The 19995-nt window shown below is 43.8% G+C and overlaps 1 protein-coding gene across 9 annotated transcripts in view; it reads right to left on the reverse strand.

Annotated features, from left to right (window-relative positions):
• Positions 1-19995, reverse strand: part of LOC135213639 (uncharacterized) — a 520774-nt gene that overhangs the window by 21457 nt on the left and 479322 nt on the right. The window lies entirely within an intron of this gene.

Consider the following 19995-nt stretch of genomic DNA (forward strand, 5'->3'; position numbering starts at 1 on the left):
AAGGTTGTTTTACAAGTTAATGACCTTTTAAGCTTGTTCCATATAAATATTTGCACACAATAATATGAAAGAAATCAAAATAATAATATACCAAATTATAGTCATTTGAATTTTTCTTAGGATATGAACCTACACTTTTATAAATGGAGTATTCTGCACAAGGCACACTAGAACAACAAAACCCTATCAGGTTGGCTTAAGAATCACCCATGACCCGAGCTGGGTTAGCTCTTCTTTTTTGTGAATCATCCTGCTTGCACTCCTGCTCACCTCCATGACTGGAGAGATTGGAACCACAAGGGTTGGTAGAGGTAGGTAAACATCTCTATGAAAGCATAGGTTTGTATTCTTGGAAAAATATAAATTACTTTTGAAAATTTGGTATTTTTCCCAATGGGCATATGAACCTACCATTTTACAAATGGAACCTCACCAAAAGGCAGGAGGCTGAGCTCTCTAAGTTGGCAGGTGGGTAAACCTTGGCATACCAGAGCTGCACCTTTTGGTTCCTCTGGATCTATCTCCTACAGCTCAGGTCAGCAAGAAAAATGGGGCTATCCCCTCCTTTCCTCACCATACAATCCTGGATAATGACAGATCTGTTGTTTTGAGGGCTAGGTCCTGCAGGTTAAACGTAAAGGCTGATCACCTCTTCCACATTCCTGCCTCTAGAACCTGCAGTATGGAATGGTTCTCGTATGCCACCGAGCAGACTATTTCTCTAATGTCATGGGCTTTAATTTTGGATGAGGTATGTTTGTAATCTCCCATGGACATGACTGCTAAGACTATGTCTTCTCTTTGCCACAATGAGATCATATTCCTGGAGACCTCTCTTTTCTCCCGTCCAGTACTAATGAAAAGTCTCCTACAGTTGGGTCTGTGAGGGGCTGTGCACTTCAAGTACTGCCTCAAAACTCTGACTGGTCATAGAACCATCTCATCCTCATCTCCCTCAATTATCCTTCAATTCTGAGATAGAGGAACACCCAATGGAATGTGTGACACTGTACAAGTGGGCATACAGTTCCCTACTCCTGGCTGATGCAAGGGAGAGGAGGAAGACATTCTTGAACATCAGGGTAACATTCCACTTGATGCAGACAATTCCCAGGCATTTGAAAGGTTTAGTCACCTGTGCCTTAAGATGTGGGCCAGGGCAGGTTAGTAGCCTTTGACTGCTGTGATGAAAAGGGTTTCATCCTCACACAGGTACAAAAGGAAGTCCACTACTCTCCTCAAAGTGGTCTTGAATGTACTGTATTTCCTCTCACATCATCAGTTGCAAACCACACTGAAAATCCTGTCTTTCACATGAGCTGCTTGATAGTCTACAATCAAGAAGCTGGAGGCAGCCTACTGCTTGATGGTACCTCCCATTGTTCTCCTGAACCAAGGGGTCGGGGCCTTCAGGAAGCTCTCTTGGGACATCTACTAGAAGGAGGAGAATGTCTGCATACCACTCTGCCTGTAGTTACAGGGGTGTCATCATCATCATCATCAACATCATCGTCATTCTCAGCTCCTGAGAAATGAAGAACCTGTTGATCACCTTCCACCTCTACCTGAGACCAGTACAGGGGAAGTTTGGTGTTCCTCACTGTGGCAAACAGGTCAATTGTTGGTCCCTGCCACAGTTCCATTAACTTGTCGGCTACTCATTGATTTAGGGACCACTTGGTGCCTACTACTTGATCTGCTCTGCCTAGTTGGTCAGCAATGATGTTCTCCTTGCCTGGGATGTGTCTGACTGCCACAGCCAGACCCAGGGACTCTGACCAGTTATGCATTTCTACTGCCACATTGTTCAGCTATGGGGAGGTGGTGCTCCTTTGCTTGCTTATGAAGGCTACCAACATGGTATTGCCCATGGTGAATGCAGACTTTGCCACCAGTTGCTCATGAAAGTCCTGGAGTGCCAGCCAGACTGCTTACCTCTCCAACAGGCTGATGTGTTCCATCCATCCTCCCCTTTGGGTCCCACATCCCTAAAATGCACATGTCATTCAGATGTGGCCCCACCTTCTTCAGGAAGCATCTGAGAATACCAGCACCTCTGGTGGTGGTCAGCTGAGTGGGATACCCTAGAGGTAACTTCTCAGGTCCTCTCTGACCCTGTCTGTCAACCTAATCAACTGTGACAGGGGTTTGCCCAGTTTTTTCCAGGACATTTTCAACTGCTATTAGAGGGATATGAAGCGCACTTTCCCCCTGAGGATCAACTTCTCCATGGAGGTCAAGTGTCTGAGAAGGACTTGCCACCACTTTGTTGGTTGTTGGAGGTATTGTGAGGAAAGGTTCCAAGATCCTCAGAATGTTGGCAATCCTCCCATTTGATGGATACAGCCTCCATACTGTGGTGTTGATCCTCATATCCAAGTTCATGACCATCTGCTTTGAGGAGAGATCTGACTTGGAGAGATTTACAATTACTCCCAAGTCTTGGCATAGTGTCAGGATCTTGTTCCTGTGTTGTTCCCCCTCGTTGGTTGCTAGGATCAGCCAGTCATCCAGGTACCTTCAAAATATAACCCCCTTCACATGTACCCAATTAGAAGACTCAGGTGAAGACTTGAACTGTTGTTTCCAGTCCAAAGCAGAGAGCTCTAAACTAGTAAACTATTCCTTAGAAAATGAACCTGAGGTGCTTCCTGAAGGCCTTGTGGATGGGGATGCTTGGGTATGCATCCTGCAGGTCTACTGATACCATATAGTTATGCTCCCTGATAGATGCCAGGACCAACTGGGGTATCTCCATGGTGAAGGTTTAGGATGGACAGTTTCAGGTTCATCACTGGGTGCCAACTCCTTGATGCCTTCTTTACCAGGAAGAGATGGTTGCAGAGCCTTGGTGAACTGCCATCCACCATCTCCCTACACCTTTCAGGAACATGGCAACCATTTCCTGCCATGGGCTTGCCCTTTGGGTGAGTTATTCCTGTAGGTAGGAAAGGGCACCGGTGTCTGGGTCAGAGGAAGTTCTGTTGTCCTGAGGGGCAGTCTGTATTGCTGCCCGAGAACTAGGATTGTCTCCCCTGTACTGTTTCCAAGTCCTCTATTTGTCCAACCTGTGGCAGCTTGGAGAGAGGGGGTCATCAACACCTCACCTGGAGCCTACCATCTTCCTGATCCTGTCCCTTTGGTTACCGTAGCTGGACTGGGAGGCATGAAACGACTGATTTGGGTTGTTTGGCCCTTTACTTGGCATTGTGATGTCAGAATTACAGTCATGGGAGGGACATCTATCATGCAAGGGAAGCCTACCTGCCAGTTCCTTGGGAACTGATGCTAATTTTGAGGATGATGCCTGCGAGAAGAAGGTGTCCCTAGAGTCCTCCCTCTTGATGTCACTCCCTTGACATACTAAGTCCATTGGGAAATAGTAGGGTGAGTCAAGTAGGGGGCTGTTTCAAAGACTCAGCCAACTTAACTAGGAAATGTTTCCACAACACTGCCAGGAAGGACTCCCTCCATTTAAGTATAATGTTGGCCTCTGCATCCTACCAGCCTGATGGCATATGAGAGGGCCCTCTAGAGTGATATTGTTCACCAACTTTCAGATGATGAAGTTCAATAGCCTTGAAATGGAGGAATCTTAAGGCATGTAATACTTTGCTTGACAATGTAGTGGACTTTATCCAACCTGGACACTGCTAGGGAGCATTCTGACCCCACTACCAGAGAGTTCACCTCCCTCATCAAGCCATGAATTAAGTTAGACCAAGGAATTTGGACTGACTGTTGCAGCTCTGGGGGGTCCTCAGCTGCCTGTTCCAGGTATGAGAGTAAGTTCAGATCTTCTGGCTCTGCCACTGGTGATTCTGCCACCCTTTACCAAGAAATCCATCACCTTCACGATATCCTTCATGTTAGGGCCTCCCTCTGATGCTGTCACTGACGGAGGGGCTGACAAAGCTGCTGGAGGCAGGTGGTCTTGGTGAAGGTGGGAACACTGGAGGGCATGGGAAGGGATAAAAGAAACTGCCCTTCTGATGGTATCTCTCCTCATAGAAACCATTGTAGTGTTGCTACCCTGCACTTGCATTACAAGTGGCCTCTTTTTGTAAACTCTCGTCCTATACACAAATACACAATGAATGTGGGTCTACTGCGGACAAATTTACTATAGGGCTTGCTCTTGCCCACACAATGATAGAAATTGGTTTCCATTTCCTTGTTGTACATGTCATCAAAATCGCACAGGAGGGGGCTAAGTCACATGCAAGGTCTCTGCAGCATACAAACATGAGCACAAATAACCAACATACACAGCAGCCAATCTCAAATAACGTGAGGCAAATGCAGTGATGAACCACATGCTATGACACTTAAGAACAAAATGGAAGAGCCAACCCAAAGGCTTTTGTTTTTCTAGTTAAGCCAGTGACAGCCGCAGCATGCCATGTGCTGAGTACTCCATTGGAACAAAATATAATTTAGTATAAGCCCTTTTTAAAGCATGGCTTCTTGAATTCTATAGATGCGTCATCACTGATACTTTCATTTAGAATTGCTTATATGCCATTCAATATTTTTCTCTTTAACAGGAGGGAGTTGAAGACAATTTCCGAATATTTATTGAGCAAATAGACATTACAAATTCATCATTTGTTTCTATGTAAACAGGAGTCGCTGCCTATAATGTAGTATTGCTCTGCAAAGCTGGAATCAGTCATTAAAACTTGGCAACAAGATAGTTAACTAGTGGTTAAGGGGTTAAGTGGAGGAATACATCACTTCAGCTGCCATCACTACCTGCTTTTTCTTTGGCAACCATCTATGTGAACATCCCGTTGTGCTTCCCTTTGTTTTCAGTTGAAACTTCAGTTTTATATGAAAATTCCCTGGTTTTTCATGAAAAAATAAAGGACGTTCAAAGGTGGAGTTCTTTACATAGTGTTTCACTTGCAAACATGAGCTGAAATGGCTGTTTAACCTGTTGGTATGCACTTCATTTTCCCTTCCAGCTCAGGCGCCAGAGTTAGGGATGGTTGAAGCGGGCCATTATCTATTAATGTAACAAAATTCAGGTTTGTATCTTAGCAAAAATAGTAAATTTGTTTTAAGTAATTTGTATTTAGCTAACATACATACCCGAAGTTTTTTTTACACAGGATTTAGGTTGCTAATGCAAGCTGGAACAACTGTTTAACTTTCAGACAAGGTCATTAACTATTGACAGGTAGGAGGAAGCCCCACCCACCTGTCGTGCTGTGCAACACTTTGCCTTGCAGCCCAGGCACCGGAATGCGGGTGGCTGAGGTGGGATGTGAATGTCAAAAACTTCATTTTATTATTATTATCAAAATAATTTTACCAGACCACTGAGCCTTTTATCAGCTCTCAGAGGCTGGCAGTAAGATTTGTTTTTATCTATATTTTGTCAATTGAATTACAATTTTTCAAAAGCTTTATAAATGGGTTAATTTCAAATGGTGAAGTTTCTGACAGTTTCACTGATCGAGTTATTTCCAAAACTTGATGTTAGCTGCTAATCATACTTTGGACATTCACACTATACATGTTTAATTGTTATCATTATTTTACATTCTGAGTATTCAGGAGAAGGGTTGTGTGAATTATTCAATAGGCACCCTTGCATTAGATGAGAATGGCCCATTTGGAGACGTGTCAGAATTACTTGCATATGTCTCTCTTTTTGGAATAATGAACTTCATTTTTAATTGTTTTACTTGCTTCAATTTATCACTCTCAGGTTCTTCACTTCCACATATTTTGCCATTTATTTATAGATACTTATCTTTATGTGCGTCATATAATCATTTGATCTTGTCATATTGGTTGCTTCTTTGTCTGTTTTATCAGCCTCCTCATTTCCTATATGGGCAGAGATCCAACTTACATGTATACAGTAAACATCCCGTATTCGCGTTCTCAAGATTCATGGACTCACGCATTCAGGGATTTTTCTGTAAACCTATCTATAAATTATTCGCGAACTTTTCTTCTAGAAATATTCACTAATTACTGTATTTTGATGTTATTTTCATGACTAAATACATGTTTTATGATAGAAAATTATTTACTAATTTTCAAATGTTAATATAAGTTTAACAAGATTACATAATAACATTAAATAATAAAAAATAATAATTCTCTCTCTCTCTCTTACTAGGATGATATAAGTTCTATGTGTATGGATGTTTATGTATTTTGCATGATAAATAAATGCTTCATATAATAATAACTTCTAATTTTCAAATAATGATGATAATAATAATAATAATAATAATAATAATAATAATAATAATAATAATAATAATAATAATAATAATAATAATAATAATAATAATAATAATAATACTGTTAAAAAAGATGGCAGAATTAAGTGAGTTGATTTTATATATTGTTTTTTCTATTTTCCTTACAATTCGCTTCTCAGGCTCAGCGATGTTTCTGAGTAACTGGCCAATATTCATATTGGGAATTTTCAAAAATTATAAATGCTGAAGGAATCTTTTATTAGAACAAGATATCAGGTCCAGGTCAAGCAGGGGTTGTCGTCAGTGCTGGTATTATTCCGTAGGCGTAGTTCAGTTCGGGCCGGGGTCGTCTTAGGTTTAAGGGCTGGTATTGGTGCTGGTATAGCTGGTATTACATGACGTTTCGACCTTCTCGTAGGTCATCTTCTGACGAGTCGGTTGAAGTGACTGTAGCAAGAAAGTTTGCGGAACGGTATTTATAGCGGCAAGGACCTAGAGTTGCATTCTCATTGGTCGGGCCGGTCTTGGGCGAAGCCGTGGATCTCGCCTCGAAGGTCTCGGGGATTCTCTCGTGCGAGCGCCACAGTGGCGTGCCTGGGGATGAACGTCAGGAATTCCGTCTGTAGCAGGAATCGTATCATCCTGTGGGGGTTCCTGGTTATCTGGCATCGTCGGGGGGTCGCTCGCTGCTCTCCGGGCGGTGGTGGGAAGGAGAAACGTTTCTTGAGTGATATTTAAGTTTGGTTTCTCCTTGCCTATATGGAGGGCTTCTAGGAGCCGCAGACGTCGGGGATCCGTTGTTTGATCTATTATGGTGATATTAGGGATAATATCATTTCTTCTTATCCGTTTGTTATGAGCAGTCCTGGCGTGGTTGAATATGGCTCCTTCTTGGGCGTGGCAGGAGATTTGCTTGGAGAAACACATGGAGGTCATACCGACGTATTTGCCGAGGCATCCTCGGACGGGGCATGTGTAACGGTAGACCACACTCGTCTTCTTCAAGGGATCCTGCAGGGGCGCCGAAGGATTGTTTCTCATCACCAGGCTGCTCGTCTTCTTCGTTTTATAATATTTAATCATCTTAATATTTCTGTCTGGATCGGCGGGGCTGACGTTTTCCTCGATGATCTTTTTGAGGGCTTGTTCATCCTCCTTGTACCTCCGGTGGAAGTGCCCCTTGTAGAAAAGCTTGATGGGCTCTGCAACGTCGGGGCGGGGTTCCTGGTGGTACCAGGCTTCCATACCTTTCCTTATTGACTCATCAACAGCACGATTGGTGTGTCCGTTGTCGACGAGGACCTGGGCGGCGCGCTCCAACTCACTGTGTGTGTCATTCCAGGAGGAGCAGTATGAGAGGGCCCTCCTGACGAAGGCGCTGATGGTGGAGCGCTTATACCTCTCAGGGCACTCACTCTCACCGTTCATGCACATTCCCAGGTTTGTCGGCTTCGTGTACACCTTTGTGCTGAATCCGGAATCTCGCTGTTCGACAAGGACGTCAAGGAAGGGGAGGCGGAGATCTTGGCAATGTTCAATCGTGAACGAAAGGCAGCTGTGGTCATGGAATGCACGTCGCAGCTGCTCTGTCTCATCCTGGGAGTCGGCGCAGACGAAGGTGTCATCAATGTAGAGCACATACATCCTCGGTTTCCTGGAAATCTGGAAGACCCTCTCTTCGACGGAACCCACATAGAAATTGGCGAAAAGGACCCCAAGGGGAGATCCCATCGCCACGCCGTCGATCTGGATGAACATGTAGTTGCACTAAGAAGGGGGCCTTCTTAGTGCAGATTTCCAGCAGGGCTCGAAGGGCATGCTCTGGAATGTTTAAGGATGGAGTGTCGGGGTCCCTGTAAACTCTGTCCAAGATCATTTGTATGGTCTCGTCAACGGGGACGTTGGTGAACAGGGACTCTACATCCATCGAAGCGATGCATCCTCCAGGGGGCGTTGCTCGTAGGGCGTCCAAGAACTTGGCCGACGACTTCAGGCTGTGCCTATCTGGGACGTACGGGGTTAAGATGGTGTTGATTTTCTTGGCCAACAGGTAAGTAGGGGCAGGGATCTGGCTGATTATGGGGCGAAGGGGGTTCCCTTGTTTATGGGTCTTAACATTCCCATAGATGTAGCCTAAATCATGGTCACCCGTTATGGGTGGCAAATGCAGGGCGTTCGAGGCGGCGTTGACCGTTTCAATAATCCGGTTGGCCTCTCGCTTGATGTCGTCGACGGGGTTCTTGGTGATTCTGCGGAATTTCGTGGAGTCCGCCAGGATTTCTTCAATCTTCCGGCGGTATTCCTCAGTCTGGATAAGGACGAAAGCAGCAGTTTTATCGGCCCTGCGTACAGTGACGTCCTCACGCTTCCTTAACTGTTTCGCTGCTTCTCTCAGGTCACGGCTGATGATACCACTGCGGTAGTCTCCACAGTCGGTGAGGGCCTCGGCTAGCAGAAGGGGTTGAAGGGCGTCAGTCGTCCGCAAGTTCCCAAGGTCCTCTTGCTTCTGGATACCATCGAGGAGATATTCAATTTCCAAGCGTTTATCCATCGGCCTCGGCTGCGTGATGAAGTGGCAGTTGAGGCCCATCCGAAGGATCTTGTCTTCGTCAGGTGTTGGGACGTGACTTGTATCCAGAAGCAAGAGGACCTTGGGAACTTGTGGACAACTGATCTGATGCCCTTCAACCCCTTCTGCTAGCCGAGGCCCTCACCGACCGTGGAGACTACCGCAGTGGTATCATCAGCCGTGACCTGAGGGAAGCAACGAAGAAGTTAAGGAAGCGTGAGGACGTCACTGTACGCAGGGCCGATAAAACTGCTGCTTTCGTCCTTATCCAGACTGAGGAATACCGCCGGAAGATTGAAGAAATCCTGGCGGACTCCACGAAATTCCGCAGAATCACCAACGACATCAAGCGAGAGGCCAACCGGATTATTGAAACGGTCAACGCCGCCTCGAATGCCCGCCCTGCATTTGCCACCCATAACGGGTGACCATGATTTAGGCTACATCTATGGGAATGTTAAGACCCTTAAACAAGGGAACCCCCTTCACCCCATAATCAGCCAGATCCCTGCCCCTACATACCTGTTGGCCAAGAAACTCAACACCATCTTAACCCCGTACGTCCCAGATAGGCACAGCCTGAAGTCGTCGGCCGAGTTCTTGGACGCCCTACGAGCAACGCCCCCTGGAGGATGCATCGCTTCGATGGATGTAGAGTCCCTGTTCACCAACGTCCCCGTTGACGAGACCATACAAATGATCTTTGACAGAGTTTACAGGGACCCCGACACTCCATCCTTAAACATTCCAGAGCATGCCCTTCGAGCCCTGCTGGAAATCTGCACTAAGAAGGCCCCTTTTGCTGATCACCGCAACTACATGTTCACCCAGATCGACGGCGTGGCGATGGGATCTCCCCTTGGGGTCCTTTTTGCCAATTTCTATGTGGGTTCCGTCGAAGAGAGAGTCTTCCAGATTTCCAGGAAACCGAGGATGTATGTGCGCTACATTGATGACACCTTCGTCTGCGCCGATTCCCAGGATGAGATAGAGCAGCTGCGACGTGCATTCCATGACCACAGCTGCCTCACGTTCACGATTGAACATTGCCAAGATCGCCGCCTCCCCTTCTTGACGTCCTTGTCGAACAGCGAGATTCCGGATTCAGCACAAAGGTGTACACGAAGCCGACGAACCTGGGAATGTGCATGAACGGTGAGAGTGAGTGCCCTGAGAGGTATAAGCGCTCCACCATCAGCGCCTTCGTCAGGAGGGCCCTCTCATACTGCTCCTCCTAGAATGACACACAGTGAGTTGGAGCGCGCCGCCCAGGTCCTCGTCGACAACGGACACACCAATCGTGCTGTTGATGAGTCAATAAGGAAAGGTATGGAAGCCTGGTACCACCGGGAACCCCGCCCCGACGTTGCAGAGCTCATCAAGCTTTTCTACAAGGGGCACTTCCACCGGAGGTACAAGGAGGATGAACAAGCCCTCAAAAAGATCATCGAGGAAAACGTCAGCCCCGCCGATCCAGACAGAAATATTAAGATGATTATATATTATAAAACGAAGAAAACGAGCAGCCTGGTGATGAGAAACAATCCTTCGGCGCCCCTGCAGGATCCCTTGAAGAAGACGAGTGTGGTCTACAGTTACACATGCCCCGTCCGAGGATGCCTCGGCAAATATGTCGGTATGACCTCCATGCGTTTCTCCAAGCAAATCTCCTGCCACGCCCAAGAAGGAGCCATATTCAACCACGCCAGGACTGCTCATAACAAACGGATAAGAAGAAATGATATTATCCCTAATATCACCATAATAGATCAAACAACGGATCCCCGACGTCCTAGAAGCCCTCCATATAGGCAAGGAGAAACCAAACTTAAATATCACTCAAGAAACGTTTCTCCTTCCCACCGCCGCCCGGAGAGCAGCGAGCGACCCCCCGACGATGCCAGATAACCAGGAACCCCCACAGGATGATACGATTCCTGCTACAGACGGAATTCCTGACGTTCATCCCCAGGCACGCCACTGTGGCGCTCGTACGAGAGAATCCCCGAGACCTTCGAGGCGAGATCCACGGCTTCGCCCAAGACCGGCCCGACCAATGAGAATGCAACTCTAGGTCCGTGCCGCTATAAATACCGTTCCGCAAACTTTCTTGCTACAGTCACTTCAACCGACTCGTCAGAAGATGACCTACGAGAAGGTCGAAACGTCACGTGATACCAGCTATACCGGCACCATTACCAACCCTTAAACCTAAGACGACCCCGGCCCGAACTGAACTACGCCTACGGAATAATACCAGCACTGACGACGACCCCTGCTTGACCTGGACCTGATATCTTGTTCTAATAAAAGATTCCTTCAGCATTTATAATTTTTGAAAATTCCTAATATGAATATTGGCCAGTTACTCAGAAACATTGCTGAGCCTGAGAAGCGAATTGTAAGGAAAATAAAAAAAACAATATATAAAATCAACTCGCTTAATTCTGCCATCCTTTTTAACAGCATTTGCCTAAAAGAGGGTCTTCTACCAAAATAATAATAATAATAATAATAATAATAATAATAATAATAATAATAATAATAATAATAATAATAATAACACACTGTAAGTACAATATTTATGCATTTCTATAGTAAGTTATTTATAAATCTTAAACAGAAAAATCATCACTGAATCTTTTCTTGTAAGCTCAAATATGTCACATTGCGCGACATTTTCTGACAAGGGTAGATGTTGCCACTCCCTGATCAAATTAATTTCTACCTTCCTTCTCTCTCTCTCTCTCTCCAAAGGGCAGAAAATTAATAGATACTTAGCTCAGCCCTGTCTCTCTCTGTCTATCTCTCAGGAAAAAGATACGTACAGTGGTCGACCACGTATTCGCATTCCAGACCCCGAGCTGGAATCTGTGAATACTTAGAACCTCCCTCTAAAAATACTCATATCTGCCAATCTTGAATGAGTAAACACCAAACTATCCCAAAAAATACAATCATACATCAAATATACATTACAATATCATCCTATTACTGTACACATTAATCTTTGAAATACTATTCATACTATTTCAAAATAAATCTTACATTGTATGGTTAAAAATATGCATACGTATTGTATGATTTAGTTACGTTCGTGCGAAAGTATGTACTAATCCAGTGCCTCCATACGTATTCAGTCATGCATGTTTTCTTTCTTACAGTTATTATTCAAAGCCATCCAGTTTTCTTTTTACAAGGGAAACAATTGTATGTAAAATCACAAGAGAGAGAGAGAGAGAGAGAAAAGACATATACGTACTTACCAAGTAATTACACAGTTAACAGTTTCTAGCACTGGCAGCTAAAATTCGGAATTCTTGGTCGCGATTCTTCTTTGTTTTGACTATAGGTAACTAGTCCCGCCCACTTTCAGAAGAGGAACAACTAAGCCAGGTGCTTCAATTTATTTATGACTAATGATCCATGTGTGGGGAGGAGAGGTTGGGGTGCTCACAATCTGTAATTACTGGGTGAGTATATATAAAATTTTATTTTATCATAAAAAATGTCATTTTTACATTAGTAATTTACCAAGTAAATACATAGCTGACTCCATATTGACAAGAGGTGGGATATATGGAATATTGTACCCCAAACCATTACGTAATAATAAATTTGTGAATAGCGAAAAGGGGCTCACATTTAAGAAATGCTTGTTGTTTCCTTATCTTGTAAGAGAGCTGCTGCAGAAAGATAATGCTTCTGGTTGGCACTCATCTTACTTGCTAGAAGCTGGGAAGTTTGACCCAGGTCGTCTGGTACCTTAGTGGGAGCTTTGAAGTGTAGCTTATAGTCTAATCGCTTGCAAAGACTAAGAACATAATGCTCCTGCCCAGGGGGCAGTACAAACAAAAACCAGACAACAACGTTACCTATACCATAAAATAAAAAAAATTCCAACCCTTAACCAAACAACTGGAGGGTATCCTAGTACCAAGTACCCCCAAACTCCCAAAAAACTCAAAATCTTAATTCAAGGCAAAAAGGTAGGTAGGGATGCTTCCTAGTTTCCCTTCCCCAACACCATGCCAGCCACTGATAAAGGGTCTAACGTACTGCATTCCCTATACACTGTTTCTATCTCTTTCACATAGTACGGTGCAAACACTGACTTGCATCTCCAGGAAGTTGCTTGAAGGTTTATCCACCAGAGATAAGTTCATCTTAAACATTAAAGAAGTGGAAATCGCTTTGATTTCATGCACCTTAACTTTGAGAATAGGTAAATATTCTTCACCTATACGAGTGTGATTCCCTAATTACTTTCCTTAAGAAGAATGAAAGGGCATTCTTAGAAACACGAGGGGTCCTTTACTGACATCCATAAATTACTGGAAAGACCTATATCTTTTCCGCCCTTTTCAGGTATAACTTCAAAGCACTCACTGGGCAGAGGACTCTCTCTTCTTCTTCAGGTCCTAATAAGTCTGATAAATTTTCAATTATAAAAGAGCAAGGCCAAGTCTACTCGGATTCTCGTCCTTGGTGAGAAAATTAAGAGATCTCCTCCAGAGAACCCAATTCTTCTATCCATAGCCTACATGCAGCTCACTTATTCTATTTGCTGTAGCGAAGGCTATTAAAAAGAGCGTCTTCTTTGTCAGGTTCCTGCATGAGGCATCATCTAATGGTTCAAAAGAGGGGCATGAAAGCCATTTTAACACCACATCTAGATTCAAGGCTACTGACTCTTTCCTTCATTTGATTGTATCAAAAGATTTAACCAAATCTGTGATGTCTTGGCTTACAGACAAATCCAATCGTCTATTCCTGAAAACAGAGTTGAGCAGAGCTCTATAACCCTTGATTGTTGACGCAGATAAGCCCCTGGATTCTCTGAGGCAGAGAAGGAAGTCTGCAATCTCTCTTACAATTGTCTTAGAAGACAAGATACCTTTTCACTTGCACCATGTGCAAAAGACTGCCCGCTTATTTTGGTATACCACTGCAGAGGATATATGTCTACATTCTGAAATTGCTCTTGCAGCCTTTCTTGAAAATCCTTTTGCTCTAAGTAATCTGTTGACTAAGAGAGGGTAACCCTTGATGAAACCTCGTGAAGTGTAGTTGTCTGAGCAAATTTATCCTCTGAGGGAGCAATTTTGGGAAGTCCACTAGAAGTTCCAACAGATCTGGAAACCACTCTTTTTGTGGCCAGAACAAAGCTACCAAAATCATGGACGCATTCCAGTGAGTTAGCAGCTTCTTCAGTACCTCCCTTATCATCCCCAATGGAGGGAGGGCGTAAAGGAACTATTTGTCTGACCAGTCCTGTAGCATTACGTCTGTCACCGGTGCTAGAAGATCTGGTACTGGGGAGAAGAATAAGGGAGATGCAAGTACGTTGAGTTTCCTTTGTACAAGGGTCCTTCTTTGTACATGTGATGAACATGGTGATTAGCAGCTGCTGTCGTTGCTTCTTCATGGTGGTGAGGGCTTGATTATAGGGTCACAATGCTGTGTCAAGGGATCAGAGTGGACATCAATGAGGGTGGCGACTTTATCCTGAGTGATATCATCAAAGCCTTCACCCCCAAGAATTCTCGCCAACAGGACCGCCTTATTAATGGCCGAATGCCGGATCTTCTCAGGAGAGAAGCCTGTATAATTATGGACACAATCTGGCCACAACTTACTTCAGCAAGCATTCAGGGTCTCCTTTTTCATGTACTTCAGCGACCAGTCAATGACAGACAGACACGAGAAAATCGTGAATTTACGTTAAATACTCTTTCAGCGTAAATTCACTGTCATAGTCCATTGCATCAACAAGGTGCTGAAGGGAGTTCCTGGTGTAGAATGACTGGAAGGCATGGATCATGCCCTAGTCCATAGGCTGGAGGAGAGAGGTGGTATTGTGAGGGAGGAACTCAAGCTGGACTCCCTTGTAATAAAGGTCGATAGGGTGGCAGCCACCAGCTATTGCCTAACTTCAGGAATGAAGCTCTGGTGGAACCAGTACTTCGTAAGGACTTTCGTGATACAGGCTTTGGGATTATGCATCCAGAAGACAGGCAGCAACACCTTGTTCTTATTCTCCAGTGCCCTGGGGTTTGCAGCCTTGTAAATTCCTACACATTAGGAGGGTAACCCTGTCCTGCTGTGCCTTGAATCCAGAGATTTTAGCTTTGTCCTTCATTAAGTGTATATGTCTGGGAAGGCATCTTTTTCCAGAACAGGTCAGTCTCATCCATACTGAACACCTGCTCTAGACGGTATCCTTTCTCCTGAAGGTCTCTGGATATTATGCGGCAGCATTTCTGTCAGCTGATACTGCTTCCCCATGTAGGGAAACAGACTTTAGGGGGAGCCACTTCTGGAACCTGAAAACTTTGTGGAGCTGACAACAGTCCTGGTTGTTATTGTTCTTCTTTGTCTTTTTCCTTCGCTGGTTCATCAGAGCCCAAGAATTCTAATTCCCCTTCTTCATTGCCTTCCTGTATCTCTAGATCGCCGCCTTCCTCTTCATTGCTGCCTTCCACTGCAGTTGATAGCTGCTGGTAGAGCTGTCGCCCTTTCTCGCATATGATGTTGGAGTTAAAGGACATGTTCTTATTATGGCAGTCTTTGACCCAGTACACTAGTGCAGATTCCATCTGTACAATTGTTTTATCTTGCACTGTCGACACTGCTTTAGCTGTACCAAAGTAGGTCATGTTTACACTCTTTGTGATTTCACTTTCTTTTTTTTTCAATGTATCTCACTGTGCTCTCATTCACATTAAAATGTGGGCCAACCACGGCGAAACTTTTGCCCTCCTACTACAAATCAAGAACTTTCACCTTCTTGCTGAGCTTTATTACGGCCTTCTTTCTTTTAGGAGCAGGGTGCTTTTTAAGAGCCATTTTCGGCAAGATTCACATGGATATTTGGTGATATGTAAAACACAGCTTCACGATTACGTTCGTGTTTATCTGTAACTTTCTATGCAGTGAAGCTGATGAGGGAGAGATGTGCAATTCCCACAATTCAATCTTTGTGAACTGGGACTCGGGTTTCAACCAATCAATGCCAAGTATTCAGCCAATGAGCAACAAGGCAAATGAATGCTGCTCCTGGATTGGCTGCTTTCCAGATGATAACCAATAGTGTGTCGAGTATCATTCCATTCTGGGTACTGCTCTAAGAAGGCGTCATGGCATCATAAGAATTGTTTTTATGTGGAAAGTTGGCTTTGGTTAAGCATCTTATAAGAAAAACAAATTATGTTATCGCAATTTTGCTGTGTTTACATTACTTTTTACAGAGCTGTATTATTTGAAAATTAATAAAACTTTTTATTCATCATGAAAATATACTTAGTATGGATGCACGAAATTTTTTATGTACGTAATTATAATATTTAGAAATCATATTCAAATAAAACATTTCATAAAATGTACAGTAAGTGCATAATATCAATGTACAATTTATGCCCAACTGACCCAACACAGTTCACTGTTCTATCGTTTGTGTGTGTTTTGTGTGTATGGTATGGTATATACCACGGACTAAGAATATTCTTTAAAATGTCCTCTAAAAGTTCTGCTTCTCCTAAGGCTTCTGCCAAAGAGCCTAAGCATCAAAGGTCCTTACAGTTAATGACAGATGAGGAGAAAATAGACATGATTGTTATGGTGAGAGAGGGCAAATGTCATGGAGAAGTAGCAGGCCATTACTATATGACTGAAAGTGTAGCTGCTTGTATTGAGAACTAGTAAGAAGAGGGTAAACTACTTGGGGAGGTCATTCTTGGAGAGGAACTCGCTGCCCTCTTTACTATTATCCCACCAACAGACCAGGACTTTGAAGAATTTCGTGGTCTGTATAATTTGATCAGGGAAGTCAGGCAGATACAGACAATGGTCAAGGCGTGGGATAAGAATGAAGAATGAGCCACAAATTTTATCAATACTGTTAGTGAACAAGTGACACCCAATCATAACACCTTCGTGAGACTGTGCAAGTACCTCCATATGATGAAGCCTCCCGAAATCCCTGACGAGGCGCCTCCTGAAGAAGGTGAAGAGACACCCTCAGAGAAGACGTAACTCCTCTACTTTGCAGTGCACTCTATCTTCACCATCATTCATCAGACTGCGCGACTAATATCATCATCTATTATCAACATTCATCACCAGTGAGTACCCGTATGATTTAATATCAGTAAATAATATGAAAATGCAGAATGTTGCTGTATGAAACAATGGGGACCAGCGAATAATTTTATAGATACGTTCCACATAAAAACCCAGGATTGAGCGAGTCCTCCCTTGGATCATTTTGAGTTATGTTCCACAGAAAAATGTGAATAAATCAGTCCATGAATCCCGAGAACGCGAAAACTGTACTGCTAATTTGAGTCGCTTTAACCAATTGGATTTAACACATATGCACACTGTTTGTGTGTGCATTTGTGTGTTCATAGAGTTTTAAAAATGCATGGTAAATACATCTTTGGAGTACAAAAAAACAAACAAATTTTGTTGTTCTCAGTTGTGTAATAAAGAGAAATAGATTGACATTCGTGAAAGATTAAAGAGATAAACTCTCCCTCTCTCTCTTTTGCCTGGCACAAGGCTGTCTGAATATGTCTTAGTGATAGCTCTCTCTCTCTCTCTCTCTCTCTCTCTGTCTTTTGGCTGGAAGGGTTAGAAGTACTTATGTATATATTTTTAAGGGTACTAATGTTTAAGATGACTTTGAAATGATATTAATAATATAATTTCTAAGATTAATACAGTAACAGGACAATAATTGAAAGTATATTTGATGTAAGATGATACTTTATGTATAAATTTAGCCTTTGAACTTTCAAGATAGGCAGTTATAAGCGTTTTTAGAGGGGGCTAGCAAGAATTCGCGGATTTTAACTATTTGGGGGAGGCAGGGGTCTGGTCCCTATCCCTCACGAATACTGAGGATCTACTGTACATACATATGATATTTTATAATAATATAAGGTTTTGCATATACTTACCCAGTAATTATATAGCTGTAGTCCATATAAACTAAAAGACAACATGTTTAAACAGAGGAAGAGGCTGAGTTGCCGGTAGCTCATTCCGCCATGGAATGCATTCGTCTTATAGACCTATCAAGTGTACGACAGATGCCCTCAATCACCTATATGTAAGCCGAAACAAGAGGGAAAGAAAAAACCCTCTTGTTCGGTGAAAATGCCAGCCAACCCTGTGGTGTTGTTCCCATAACAATACCACTAATCTTATCATAATCAAAATCGGAAACTCTCAGGAGGCCCAAAAGGCTGTCCTGAGTTTCAGGAAATTAAGAGATGGTACTATCTTTGCCTAGGTCACACGCCAGAAGAATTAACTTACATAAATACACCTGTACTCGAATGGCACAACTTATAACAGATGTATGTCGCAAGAAGAATATACAAGTACATATTCGCAGGCTCCTGTCGACCGAACGTCAGCCTAATTCTTCACCTAAAATGGAAAAAGAATAAGGACTGGAAGCAGACCACCTTCATAATCTAATGAAGAGAGCGAAGGTGAAGCTATCCCAAAAGGAAGCTTCTACTGTGAAAACAGGGCACCGATGACAACTGGTTCATCCCGAACTGGTTGTTCTCCAAAAATGGAAACACTGGAGAGATCCGAAGATTGAACCAGGAACACAGTCTCTCAAATCCGAACTCTGGAGAATGTAATCCGTAGAGTTCCATAACCCAGGAAGTCAAGGGAAAAAAAAGAGAGAACCACTGTTCTTGGCCTCTCTTCTCGGAGCTAGCGGGAGCGGGCGATAACTCGCGCCATCAACTTGCGGTGATGATAGCAAACCAATGACTTAGGAAAACGTATTCGCCCAAGCGAAAAAGACGCTTCCTGAAGGGAGAGCAGAGGTTTTCACCCACCAAACAAAGCATTCTCTACCCACAAATGGTTTGATCGTGGGAATGCGAGAGTGTCAAGTAGAGTTGATTGTGCCAAAAGTTTGCAAGAACTTGCCATTTCTCACCACGTGTTTGTTTTAGTGATCGAAACTTCATGTTCGAATGGTGGCTAACAAAAGATCCCCTAGTGTCAAAGAAGATGAACAAGGAGACTGTGTCATCGGGCGTCCAACAGGCAGCACCAGACTTCCAACAGGTGGTGGAAAATGCCGAGCGAGCTGAAGCAAGGGAGTGCACGCCTCAAATGGCGCAGAGCGCCTGCACTGGGACTGAAGCTTGACAAAAAATGCCCAATACGAGAGAGTTTCGAGCGGCTAGGCGCTAATACCTGGTATTCATCGTGAGAATCAGTACTATTCTGATGAGCATCTATGACAAAAGTATTTGAGAAGGCTCAAATATACAAACGGAGAGGCAGAATTCTATTTCACTTCCTCTTCGGCGGACAAGTCTATCTCTACCTTTAAGAGCATTGTGAACACAAGCGAGTCGACACACCTAGCTGTGAACGCCTCAGAGAGGATTGGCTGTCGGAAGGAAAAGGTCGCTTATGATGCTTCCAATGTCTAGGCGCTAGTACAGGGGTTCAATATACTAATTAGGTAAAATAAGTAACCGTCCTTTAATCTGATGCCTACTGAGCACCACTCACTAAACACCTTTCCACCAGCATTCAGTCGAAACCTAATAAAGTATGACAAGGAAAAAACCCCCATCGGACTCCCTTCAGTTGAACCAGCTGAGTCGCGAGTCAAAAATTGACTGAGAGTCAAATTAGCTGAGTCGTGAGACGAACATCAATTGTGAGTTGCATCAGCTAAGGTGTAAGTCGAAAATCGACTGAGAGTCGGAAAAGCCAAGTCGCGATGCGAACATCAATTGAGTCGAATCAGTGGAATCATGAGTCGAAAATCGACTGAGAGTTGCGAGTCGAACATCAATTGCGAGTCTCGAACATCAGTTGTGAGTCGACTCAGCTGAGTCTTGAATCGAACATCAACCGTGAGGAGTTGGACAAACATGACTGCAAGGGTACGAGGCTCCATCGACTGAATAATACCTTTTTAGAGGTCGAGAGACCAAAGGACCATGCCATCGACGCAATCTAATAGGTGACGAACCACTGGAGTAGGACGACATCTGGACACTAAGATACACCTTTCCCACTGTAATTTCATCGCAGTAATTACATCGTGGTAATTTCATTGCATGGCAATTACATCTCATACATTTTCACCGCATTATAATTACATTGTAATATATCACATCGCCATGATTTCATCATAAGGTTTCTTAC

Source organism: Macrobrachium nipponense, chromosome 43, assembly GCF_015104395.2.
Source record: "Macrobrachium nipponense isolate FS-2020 chromosome 43, ASM1510439v2, whole genome shotgun sequence".
Classification (NCBI taxonomy): Eukaryota; Metazoa; Arthropoda; class Malacostraca; order Decapoda; family Palaemonidae; genus Macrobrachium; species Macrobrachium nipponense.